This window comes from Passer domesticus, chromosome Z, assembly GCF_036417665.1.
Source record: "Passer domesticus isolate bPasDom1 chromosome Z, bPasDom1.hap1, whole genome shotgun sequence".
In the NCBI taxonomy this organism is placed as follows: domain Eukaryota; kingdom Metazoa; phylum Chordata; class Aves; order Passeriformes; family Passeridae; genus Passer; species Passer domesticus.
In genome coordinates, this window is record NC_087512.1 from 72,705,830 (window position 1) to 72,718,161 (window position 12,332).

The window sequence follows — 12,332 nt, forward strand, 5'->3', positions numbered from 1 at the left end:
TACAAAATATAACTTTTGTGAAAGGAACATATTCTTTCACTGCTTCTGAAATGACTTTTGGAAATATTTTTTAAAACCAGATATATTCTAATATTAGTTTGTTATAATAAACATGATTATGCTTCTGTCTGGAAAACCTGATTGTATGCCAACATGTTCAAAATGTAATACCAAAGACTCTCCTTCATTAGTTGTTTATACAAATCTCCCAGGGATATCTAAAGTTCCAAAACTCTATTTTTTCAGACATTACCAATTGACTACTGTCTCCATTCTTAAGATGAAGAGATTTAGCCCAATGTTTTCAAAAGATATTGCAGCAATTTTGGTGAAATTTTAGAAAACTATTGCTGACTTATCACAGATAAAGTCTTATTACTAATTAAATTTATGTGCCTTTACACAAGGTTACTGACAGGAAAGATACTGAAGATTGAAAATACTGAAAGATATTAAAGATACAGAAGATTTTTCCAGTACAGTATATTATTATATAGAAACTTAATGTCTGTAGCCTGTGCCACAATAAGTTAGCAGCATATAACAGATTTTGCTAAATTTGTTTGTAATATGTATATAATTTCTGTGCACTTGACTTCATATTTTCACAATTTACACAAATATGTCTTTAAAGAGATTGTTCGAAACCTTCAAATAATCCCAACAAACAGGGATTTTTATACTGTAATAGCTTTTATGCATATTTTTATCCATCTGAAATTTTTAGTAAAAGCTAGGTTTTCATAAATAGTAAAAGTTCTAGGGTTGACATACTCATGACTATATTTTTTATCTGCATACTTAGCAACTAATACTGTTGAAGTAATCTTGAAAATAACATATTATTCATAGTAATCTTGAAAATAACATATTGTTTTAGCAGTTGATTGCCAATAAATGTAAAAGAATGAAAATACCAGTACACCTTGCATGCTTTCCAAAAACCAGCAGTTTTACAAAATTACTCTCAAAGCACTGTAATTTGAATAAAAACAAAACACTGTTTAACTAAAAAAAAGGTTGTAGTTTTCAATGACCAGAGGTAGAAAAAATGAACAGAATAAATCAAACAAAAATCCCCCCCAGATTTGATAGGTCAACATCAAGGTTTTAACATTAAAGGTAATATGGCCAGCTTATAAAATGACTGACAGAATTTATATTAGCATAAAAAAGTCTTGCTCAGACTGTATTTGGAAAGCTACAAAAAATTGTGGTCATACTGCAAATTGTGTATAGAAATGTATACTCCACTTGTATGAAAGAAGATTAGAGATGGCTTGGGACTTGGAATAATCTGTTTCTGAGAGACTTCTTGCTTTGGGAAAGAAGCAAAGGAATTTTAAATAGGCATAATGAGAAAATAAGAGTGGTTCACAATAAGAGTGATTCAAAATCGCAGTAGGTACAGAAAGACTGTTATATTACTATCCTTTGAAATTTCCAAAATTGCTGAAGAAAAATCATTAGTAATTTGGCCTGACTTTGAAGTTAGCCCTGCTTTCAGAAAAAGGTTGGACTACATACCTGCAGCAAAAAAACCCTTGCTCTAAAAGCTATATGTATCAGTGCTGTGCTTGGCAAAGGTGATCAGAAGAATATAAGAAAAACTTATTTGCATATGATTCTATAATATAATTTGTGAGGAAGAAAACTTGATCTCCCTACTGGCCAAAATGATGAAGTGTTAACCAGCAATTAAAGTAATAATGTTGCCTCATTTAACATCTGGGGAATACTCAGAGGCCACTCACTGTCTGAACTAATGTAGGTCAACTAAAAAAGCATATTTGACTAGCTGCTTTAGGTCTCAACTCTCTAGTGTTTACTTGTACCCTTAGCACCTTGTATTCTTGCATTTGTATGCTACATAAATGAAACTACAAGGTTCTCCTACTCTTTCTTGTTCTTCCTGCCCCAGAGTCAGAGCACAGGTCTTTTACCCTACTCTGAAAAAAACCTGAACAACACAATCATAGCCTTAAGTTCTGTGCTGGTTCACTTGATTTCAAACAGGAGCCTTGTCACACCATGTCAGTTCTACAGAAAACACCACTAGCCGGCCTTCCTTCCTTCCTTCCTTCCTTCCTTCCTTCCTTCCTTCCTTCCTTCCTTCCTTCCTTCCTTCCTTCCGCCACTTCCTTCCTTCCTTCCTTCCTTCCTTCCTTCCTTCCGCCACTTCCTTCCTTCCTTCCGCCACTTCCTTCCTTCCTTCCGCCACTTCCTTCCGCCACTTCCTTCCGCCACTTCCTTCTGCCACTTCCTTCCGCCACTTCCTTCCTTCCTTCTGCCACTTCCTTCCTTCCTTCCGCCACTTCCTTCCTTCCGCCACTTCCTTCCTTCCGCCACTTCCTTCCGCCACTTCCTTCCTTCCGCCACTTCCTTCTGCCACTTCCTTCCTTCCGCCACTTCCTTCCGCCACTTCCTCCCTCCCTCCTCCCTCCCTCCCTCCCTCCCTCTCTCCATCAGTAGGATGAAGAGCAGTACAAGAGTACATTGTTATATCACAGGTGATCTCACCCTACATCATGCTATCATATCAATGCAAGGACTAATAAAGAACATAAGCATCATATTGAAACCAAAGCACAGCAGTATTTGAACTACTAGGAGAAAGTTACCTCTGCCCAGCCAAGAAGAGGGGACCCCCATATAACTTTTTCCTGAAGTTCCTACTGTGATTAACCCTGGACCTAGTCTGATTTTTAGAAGGTAATGATGGCTCCAGCCCCCAGCTCTGCAGATCCTGTAAAATCCCCATGGGAATATCTAGAAGCTATTGCTCAGTGCTGTCATACATTTGACACTAGTCAGTCCAAGTGCATTAAAACACAGCCTTAGACTAAAGCAGAGAGACATTAAATCAAGAATTTCTCATTACTTATATTCATGTTCATTTTTCTAGTGGTTTTTGAGGTTTTTTTTATATTTGTCTGGAGGATTTTACACTTCCTAAACTGTTAGCTTTTCACACATACACAAATCTAACCTGTCTGCAAGCAAAGTTAGTCCAGAGTCCAGCAAGTTTACGAATCTGTTTCTGAGGGCGAAAATGTGTTTGCTGGAAGGCTCAATTATGTAAACCAGGGTTTTTTTAAGGCAGGTCACTGTGGACATCTGAGCTACCTCAAAGCAGTGTGAGGCAGGCTGATCTGAAATGTGATTGTAATGTACACCAGCATGTTTTGCAGGGAGAAAGTCCCAGTTTGGATTCTCTGAGCTGGCTGGTGCTCCTTGACAGAAAGCTCCTCTGAATGCCTGGATTAACTAGACAGAACTGCAGTGTTTCAGGAGATTAGGACACAAAAATTAAACTTCTGGAACTTTCAGGTTGGAACACTTGTGGGAAAGAAACAATGTCCTAAAATGGCCTTAGAGATTGCACCAGCCTCCTTCTGCATCACAGCCTCAAGGCAAGTGTCTGCCTAGAGCAAATTTTCACAGCTCAGTAATAAATTCTTAAAAATTAGTGTTTTTAATGTGAGTGCTAGCACAGCTCATACCACAAGATGGCTCAGTTCTGGAGAAATGCAGAAGACTCAAAATTAAGAGGAAAAACCTGTTAAAAAATATATGCTGGAGCGCAAAAAAAATTTAAGAGTTAGAGCAATGGAATTTTACAGACCTGCTGAAACATCTTTTTTATTTCCCTCCTTTTCACACAAAACTTATTATGGTACTACTGTAATGAGCTTGAAGACACAACTAGAGGTAAAATTAGATTTAATGGAACCTCCTGGTCCCAGATTCCTGCTTTTGGTGGGATCAGACCTACATGCAGAACATTTATCTGGATGTAGGGGAAAAAAGAAAATTAAAAAAATGGGGTTTTATTGTTGAATAATGGGGGAAAAATTCCAAGTAACAAGCTAAAAACCAAAGCTGTTAAGCAATGAAAGAAACAACCACAGGCATATAAAAAATAGAAAATTGTTGATCTATGTCCTGGAAGTGGTGGGGACTGAAAATATTATATATTTTTTTTTTTAAATCAAGGATATTGCATTATAAGCCAACTACAGCTCCAGTCTTGACCAGTTTAGCAGTGAGAATTTGCTCAATCAATGACTGTTACTCACTATAGTAGTAAAAGTACAACCCAGCTCAGATGGGCCCTGCCCACAAAAGACCACTACACATAAAGCTTATGTTATGACCTCTTGGGACACATATGCCTTTAAAGGTGGAATGGACAAACCAATAAAAAACTCAGCTAAGTAATGATTTAACTGAGGCCTGCTAGTAGCCTGAGATCATAAAGACATCTCCTTCTGTGTGCCTCTGTGGATTTGCCAGTTAGCTCCCTACTTGAGCAGGAGTAAATAAGTATCTCTGTTCTGTGTATGGATAAGTTTCTCACACAGTGGGTGAACAAATGAAATTTTAGATTAAAGCCTTCAAAGGCTGACTAGCCAGTAGACGGCAAAGTCATGACTCTCTGGTCTGAAATTTGACTTTTCAAATCCTGCTGTCCCCTAAAAGTCCTCGCCTCCTTTTTTTTTTCAGTGTTTTGATCTTTGTTTTGGTTTGGTTTTGTTTTACTTACTTTTATTTTATTCTGGTTTAAAAAGGTGTTAAATATGTTAATATTCATGTTTTATAAAACAGATGCATTTTGATTTCTTCTGTGGATACTGCACTTCCTGCTTAGTTACAGTAAGGAGTGTTACTGTGACAAGCCTCTGTTTTTCCGCTTCAGAATTTTTTCTCCTCCCTAAGGGGTACAATCATTCTATGCTCTTATTATGGATCTTCTCTCTCTGAATTATCAATCTTCAGTGAAGTGCCTCAATAACTGACCTTATTTTCAGGTGCTGAGCCCCTGGCAGCTCCCTTTAAAGTAAATTGAAGTTGCCAGAGGCTCAGCATTTCAGAATCAGGGCACTTAAATTTGTTGCCGATCTCTGGATTTAAAAACCTGGCTGGAGGTTCACTTTTCTTTTTTAACTTTGCTCTATAATCCAACATCAAGGGAAAAGTGATGAAAGCTTGCTTAACTAGAAGAAAGAAGGGATCCAGCTTTTCTGTCTGTTGGAGTTCATTATTAAAGAGACAGTGTGCACTAGATAACACCTTTATTTCAGACATTTTTTTCTAATATGTTACAGCTATAAATAAAAATCAAGATTATGCAGCTCAGAAAGGGTTTTTTTCCTTCTTCTTCTTCTTCAGCTTGTTAAGTTTATGTTTGTGACAAGACTGCTTGTAAATTTGACTGCTTGTAAATATTTGCTCGGACTCAATCAGGTTTACCTGAAATATTTCTAATGGGACACATCTTTTATTTTGAACCAGCCTGCCAATCCTGTCAGATCTTAAGTGGGTACTGAACTGCTTTCTCAACAGGCTAAAATCAAAAGATAAAGCCATACATACAGTGGTAATACTATATCTTGTTCCAGATCACAAATATTAATGAAGCAAGGTAATCTCAAGAGATGTGTACTTGCTTTAAAGCAGCTAATACTGCTTGAAAATAAACAAATCATTAATTACTCTCTATACACAGGTTACTGTGATGACATTAATGTTTTCTTAAAGCTATTCTTCCATATTTCGCACCTATGTTTTGCTGCTGAGTTGTTTGTGACAGCTTTTTAGCTTTGATCCACAACAGAATACTGCAGTTGGACCTGAATAAAGGTATACACACTTTTTGGGCCAGAGTTTTGGAAAAATAAGTCAGCTACTGCTGGTGATTTCCTCTTTGAAATGAGATATTTTTTAGTACTAAAGTTACCACAAATTTTATTTCTTCATGAGAATGTATAAAACATTACAAGAACGTTTTACCTTGCATTAGAAACTAGGTAATTTCCATTCTCTCCATTTTTCTTTAAAGAAAAACATGTACGCAGTATGGGCTGACGAAGAAGATACCAAATATGCAAATCATCATAGCAGAAGAAAACATGATGGGCTTTCTTTATCGGAAATTTTATACAGTGATGAATAGTAAATAACCAGGTAAATAGGAAGCAAAACCTACAACTAATTTTAAACTTATCAGAACTTTAATGACGTATGAAAAAAAGAAGTGAGACTGAAAAAAAAGAAAAAATGCATGTCAAGAAAAGGTACTATCTACATCCTCAGCATCTCTGGAGTATTTTGACTAATGAACAAATATCTTATGTATTTCTGATGGTAGCTAACAATTGTATAACCCTTACAAACTGGGAGTACCTCAAACATTTCCCTTGTGTCATGGGAAATTCCTGCCTGCAGAACTTCTACTTAATGTAAGTGGCTCATAAGCAGGGCATTAAAAGTACCATTGCTTCCCAAGTAACATTATCTCTCCTCTCTATTAACCAATCTTTTTATTCAGAGATTATTTTATACACGTCATTTTGAGAATTGACCCCTGTAAACTGCAGAGCTAACAACATAAATCCCAAGCATTCAATGACATAAATCATGCTGCAGTGAGTCATGTCACTAAAATGTTTTAATACTGCCCTTTAAAGATTTTTTTTACTCTTGTTATTACTTTCTCAGTATTAAATCATTAAGGTATTTAACTTATTTCAGAATCATTTAGACTCAAAACTTTTTTTAATGAAAGTTTTGATTTTGAAATAGAATTTTAGCAGAAAGGAAGAAGAACTTTAAAAAAAAAAGAAAAAAACCCAAATATAAAATAAGAAAATTACATAAGAGCTAGAGAAAAGCTAAGTGGCTCAAGTAACACCCCTTAACAAATAAAAACATGTTACTGTTTAGGTTAGAGCAAGGCAAGCCAGGTTTCTTTCTGTTCAAGGCTATATATATATTTAGGTATCTATATGTAGGTGTGTAAGCTCCCATTGTAAACAACTGAGATATGTCAAAAGAGAAAGCAGCGCTTAGAAATTAGATTGTCAACTAACCTTTCTCTTTTCACAGAGTCAGTGAATGGTTGAGGTTGGAAGGGTACTCTGTAAAAAATACTGCCCAAGTCTTCTGCTCAAACAGGGCTACCCAGAGGCAGTTCCAGTACTATATGTGGATGGCCTTTGAAATCTTCAAGGATGGGTCTCAGCACCTCACAGGCAATCTGGTCTATCACCCTCACACACACCTAGACGTACTTTATGTCTACAGGAAACTTCCTGTGTTTCACTTTTTGGCCATTGCTTCTTATTCTGTCACTAGGCACTACTGAAAGCTGCCTGGCCCCATGATGTACATTTTATGCATTGGTAAAACCCTCCTGAGCCTGCTCTTCCTCAGGCTAAATACTCTCAGCTCACTTAGACTTGCCTCTTATGAGAAAAGTTCCATTCCCTTCATCATCTTTGTAGCCCCCTGGTGCATTTTATGTGTACGTTTGTTCCTTGTACTGAGGAGGTTTGAACTGGACTCAGTACTCTGGTAGTGGCCTCACCAGGGCTGAGAAGAGGGGTAGGATCACCTTCCTTGGACTGGCTGGCAACACTCCTCCTAAGGTAGCCCAGGATACCACTGGCCTTTTTGGCCACATGGGTTCATGTTTTACTTGACATCCACCCTGATGCTGTGGCCCTTCTCCACAGAGAGTCTTTCCATCTGGGTGGCTCCCAGCATACACTGGTGCTTGAGGTGTTGCTCCCCACTTGCAGGAGGTTGCACCTACCCTTGCTGAACCTCATGAGCCTCATATCAGACTTTCTCCAGCTTACTGTAGTCCAACTGGATGGCAGCATGATTCTCTGATATGTCAGCTATTTCACCCAGTTTTGTGTCATCAGGAAAGTTGTTGAGGATATGCTCTGGCCCATTGTCCAGATCAGTAATGAAGATCTTAAACAGGATTCAACCCAGTCCTGACCACTGGAGTACACCACCAGTAACTAAGCACCAATTAAATTTTGTGTAGCTGATCATCATCGTCTGAGCCTGGTCATCCAGACAGTGTCTGGTAATTCAGACTACACATTGACATCTTCTCTCTGAGGATCTTATGGAAGCTGCATCGAAGGCCTTACTGACATTCAAGTAGACGATATCCATTTGTCTATCACACTCCCCTTGTCTCCCACAGCAGTCATTTGGTAAAAGTAAAGTATGACAGAGTGACAAAAGTGATTTACCTGAATGGGAGATATAGAAAAATATTCTAGAGATTGTCATGAATTTTGGTGTATACTATCATCCTGGCTGCATAGAAACAATGACAACAGAGACTGGGTAGCTTGGGATTAGAAATCCTGTGCAAAGTAGCAGGACAATTAATTCACCTTGAAAATCTTACTGTGCTACTGAGAAAGATGTAGCACAGAGTTGTGATGGCCCCAGCATTTAAATTAATATCCACTCTGACTAAGGAATTAGTTATCTCATATTCATGATGTCTTACGTTTTTGATCTGCACAATGTAAATACAGCAACTAAAGATACAGAATTGGAAATATTCATTTGGCTTTTAGTTTGCCAACCGATTTATTACAGTTTGCAAGCAGATTAGTGAAACGTCAAGTAATGTGTTAATTAGTCAAATTTCTTTCTTCATAGAATCTATAAGTTTCATGAAGTGATAGAGAACTTAAAGATCATCTAGTCCTACCATATGATTTACTAGGTATAGGGACACCTTCCACTAGAATAGGCTGCTTGAAGCTTCATCCAACCTGGCTTGAAAATTTCCAGGGATGAAGCATTGTTGGAAACACAAAACAGGGCCAGTAAGTGAAGATAAAAGAGCTTGACTTTTACTACAAAAACCTACAGAAGAGTTCACAATTTCTTTCTATAACAGTTTTCAAAGAAACAATATTGCTTCTAAAACTCATGGCAATCCTTCCAGTGGAAGTGCTATCTTAACTATTCTGTCTTGCAGCTGAAATATCATTATTCATTGCATACATTTATTTCCTGATCTTCTTTTTTTCGTTGCACAGTCCTATATCTCAGTAGTTTTTCTGTGAACATAAGAACATTTTGATAACTAAAAAAAATCATCCTAAGATTCTGAATTTGAAACATGCTGCTGACATGTAGCAATCTATTTTCTATTCATCTTTCTTTGTGAAAATCCAGTTGGTTTCAATGGGAATTGTAACTGACAGATTTATAACATTATCAGAACTCTGACCTCTCATTTATTTACATAAAAATATAATATCATAGAGATTCACATCTGATAAAAGAATTAAAATAGCTGAATACCTTCCCATTTCAGTTTTCAGACTGACTAATTTAAGCTAAACAACATTTGAAATGGTAGCACAGGGAGTCCATATGTTAAGGTATTAGTTTTACAGACTTAGAAAGAGTGGAGTCTGCCTAACTATAAGTCTTGAGGGAGTTTCAAAACTTCCCTTCAGCTGGACAATTTATTCTATCTCTATATTCTAGTCATCTATGCCACTGTATGTCAAGGTCCAAATCTCTTGAAACTTTAAGTTAAAAACTCCCAAAACAGAACCCCTAAGATTCCTATTAAGTAAATATATTTTCAGAAAAAGAACCCCTATTAAAATGTTTACAGTGGACATGAATAGGTCTTAGTGAAGCTAGAGGCCATCTCTTAATTTAAATGCTTTTTTCCCTGATCCTGTGCTGTGGTGACCTAATTTTTCATGGAAGAAAAAGACAAAACACAAAATCAATTAGATGATAACTCTTTGATGTCTCTTCCCAATGGAGAAGGAAAAGCTCTCAGGCAAATATTTTAGGAATAGTCATGATCTAGTGCCAGGGGAAATCATTCACTGTAAAAATACACTGAAGGGGGAAAGTTTTGCAGGATAGAAAGAATCAGAAAAAATGACAGAAGTTGAATATAAATAACAGTGAAAATTATTTCAGTAGTTGAAGTCTCAGTAGTATCTGTGAACAAATTTTCTAGCAAAATTTATAGTAAATTATTTCAGTTTTGTTTTTTGACTAGATTCTGGGTGACTGAATTCTATCCTTGTCTTCTCTACTAATGACAGCAGTTCCTGTGGCTATTCTAGCAGCAAAAGAAGTGCATTAAATCCAACTAACTGAATTTTCATACTATATGTATCTGCTAAATCACAGTTCAGTTTTCGCTGCCAGTCTTAGATATATAACCACGTATCCTGCACAATAAACAAACATTTTCTTTGAGAAAAACAAAAAATGCTTGCCATAGCAGATATGTATTTAATAGCTTTTCCATAGGGGTTCTAAAAAAAAAAAAAAAAAAAAAAACACCAAAAAAAAAAACACCCAAAAAACCAAAAAACAAAAAAGCAAACAAAAACCAAAAAACCCAAAGCACAGCGAAGACAACAACAACAAAACAAAAAATCTTATCTCTTCATCCTAGTGGGATCAACATCTTTTTCCTGAAAAGAATGTCCTAATGACAAAACACACAGTGAGAATTAGAGAATCAAAAACTTGGGTAACTGGTCCTCTTAAGTTGTCTTTGGTGCTCAGTTGACTTAAAAATATTACACAGTTTATCTCTGGCAGAGGGAAAATAAAAAAAAAAAAAAATAAAAAAACCCCCAAAACCCAAAAACCCCAAAAAAAACCCCAAAAAACAAAACCAAACCAACCAAAAAAAAACTCCAAACAAACTAACAAAAAAAACCAACTAACCAAAATTAAGCATGACAGTTTTCAGATATGAGTTTTATCTACATGTGATGGACCCCTTGTAAAATCCATTCTAGCCCTCTGCATCGCTCTGTGTGTTACACTGACCAAGCGTAAAAACAACAGGATGGAATGTCTGGGACAGCAGCTTAAATTAAAATCAATTTTCCAATTTGCAGGAAGGTATACGTAATTTTTCTACAAAAAATAGATCTTCATCTTCTATAGAAGAGTCAGCTGATGGACTCAGGAATGATGGAAAATAAGCAGTGTCATTTGCAAATAACCAAGTCCAACATCGGAAACATTCACTACAAGCAACCAGATGGAGTCGCCTCCAGAATTACACAATTTGTTTGCTAAATTGTGGTGACTGTGACTCATACTAACAAAACAGTTCTATAATATTCTATATATTGCTTCCATTTGGTTAATTTGACATTAGATTAATGGCTCTATGCTCTTGCTTAGCTTAGACTTTAATATTGCAGGCACAAGGTGATCTTCAAAAATTGTTTTCAGCCTGATTGTGTTGCCATTTTGTTTCACATGTCAACAACATCTGCTAAGCATGTACTGTAAATTGCTAGTTCAGCTTGAAACTCTAAAACCAGTCAAAGTTTTAGAAAGAGAATGTAAGCAAGTGTTAAAACAGTGAATTTGACTAGACTGAACAGCTGAATATACATTGGAGCTATTCCTGCCTCAGATCCACCCTGGTCTGATTACTACTACTAGGTATAGTGGCCATGAATCAATCTATTCTCTTTTATGGAGATCCTTCATCCTCCCTCCTTTGGAGTCCACATAGCCTCAAGAGAGTGACTTCCATAGCTTAGGAACACACTATGCCATAAAAAAAACCCAACTCATATAACAGCAGTAAAACTTACTTTCAGTTATGTTTTCGAAACTTGCTTGAGACTAGAGAGATTTTGAGTTACGTAGGACATGGATAAATTTAGCTTAACATCTAAGAAGGCACTTTAATTCTTGAATGTAATTCTTTAATTGCATTTGGCTTAGAAAATTAAAAAACTCAGACTGTTTTACTGAGCCAAAAGTGCTCACTTTTATCTCGTCACATTTTAAACATTTTCCTAATGTCAGGATTATTAGGAAGAGCCTACCTTTATGTAATGTACTAGCAAAGATAGTACTTTCAAACAATGATGATCTCAGTTAGACATTGCTATTTACTTCAGCAGGCTAGACCTAGTGACATCTGCTTCTATGGTTGTACACTGAGAAAAGCAAAAAAAAAAGATTCAGCCTTCAAAAAACCCTGATAATCAGACACTGGTGTGGCAAAGTGCCACACCTATGAGCCACACTGTGTGTGGCAAGGCAAAATCAAAAAGGCTGTGCAAAATTCCTCCTGTATCTGTAAGGCATCTGGCTATAATTTTCTTCACAGAAAGGAAGCATAATTTTCTTCACATCAAGGACAGCATATTTCAGGTCGCTTTTCTACTCCCATAAAAACTTGAAAAATCCATCCATGAGAACTTTTGGTGCTTAATGGTTAAATATTTATCTTGAAATCTTTTAAAACATAACAGTTTTAATCAGTTTATCTAGCTGTATCTTAAGTAAAATGACAGATATAAGAAAAACAAACTGCAAAGAATAAGAAATATTCTACAGCAAAATTGGTCTCTGACAGATATTACATATGAAAGGTAATGAAATGTTTGCTCCTGGGGCACTTCAGGCTATAAAGAGACTGCAAGAAAATTGAGTCCAAACAAAAATATACCAACAGAGATATCACAATTAGCATAATTTATGTTCTTAAC

General features: G+C 36.4%; 1 protein-coding gene and 1 long non-coding RNA gene across 13 annotated transcripts in view; one reads left to right on the plus strand and one right to left on the minus strand.

The window, feature by feature from the left end:
* Positions 1 to 12,332, minus strand: part of LINGO2 (leucine rich repeat and Ig domain containing 2) — a 478,753-nt gene that overhangs the window by 250,698 nt on the left and 215,723 nt on the right. The gene's annotated exons all lie outside the window — the stretch shown is intronic.
* Positions 1 to 12,332, plus strand: part of LOC135291005 (uncharacterized) — a 40,197-nt gene that overhangs the window by 7,387 nt on the left and 20,478 nt on the right. For 3 of the 7 annotated variants that reach the window (XR_010353870.1, XR_010353872.1, XR_010353868.1), the window contains exon 3: positions 5,843 to 5,967. The exons of the other annotated variants lie outside the window; for them this stretch is intronic. This is a non-coding gene — a long non-coding RNA (uncharacterized LOC135291005). The remainder of the gene's footprint in view (positions 1 to 5,842; positions 5,968 to 12,332) is intronic. 7 annotated transcript variants of the gene reach the window in all.